Below are 935 nucleotides of genomic sequence, written 5' to 3' on the forward strand. Positions count from 1 at the left end.
CTCCAGAGGATAGAACAGGATCTTTCTGTCCTTGCCTTTTGTATGACTTATAAAACTAAGAATATTTAGTTTTAATAAAACCAGAAACTTGCACTTCATAGGTGTTCATTAGCCTATGATGATACCAAAGTGTTACAGCTCCTTAATTAAGCTGCTGCAGAGGTTCAAGAATACAGGTTCAGTGAGAGAATCAGTGATCAACTAAGAATAGATGAAAGATCAGAAATTAGAAAATAGAGATCAAGGGCTAGTGACATAACTCAGGGGGTAAAGGAGCTTGCTGCCAAACTAGATGGCCCCAGTTCACTCCTTGAACCCACATGGTAGAAGAAGAGAATCGACTCCCACAGGTTGTCTCTGACAACAACCCCTGCTGTGGCACACACACAGGACACACACACACATACCCACATGCACATGTACACAAAAGAAATAAATACATGTTAAAAGGGGAAAATATATATTAATATAGAGGCATGATTCCCACTCACCTTCACCCTGAGCAAACAATGACCTTGAGTTTCCTTGCACAGTGTAGGTGAAGGCGGGATACAGTAGTGTGGATGCTCCTCCCTGCAACAATCTTAACTAGAAAGCTTTCATCAAGCAGGGAGGAGGGCTTCCCCTAATCCTCCAGGCCTACATTCTCTAGAACATGTGCAATTAAGAGCTATGCACAATGATTGGGTGGCTGTATATTTGAGGATATTGTGACCCTCCGTACCCTTGATGGGAAGTAATCAGTTAAAAGTCCCAGTTGTGAAGATTCTTTTTCAAAGCTGAACTCAGGATAGACTCAGGATAGTCACTCACAACAGTAGGATTACAGATGTGAGCTTCCTGCTCAGAAGTTCTTATTCACTTCAGGTACTTATAAAGGGCAAGGAAAGAGAGAGAGAGAGAGAGAGAGAGAGAGAGAGAGAGAGAGAGAGAGA

This window comes from Psammomys obesus, unplaced genomic scaffold (assembly GCF_907164565.1).
Source record: "Psammomys obesus unplaced genomic scaffold, mPsaObe1.curated_primary_1811, whole genome shotgun sequence".
Lineage (NCBI taxonomy): Eukaryota > Metazoa > Chordata > Mammalia > Rodentia > Muridae > Psammomys > Psammomys obesus.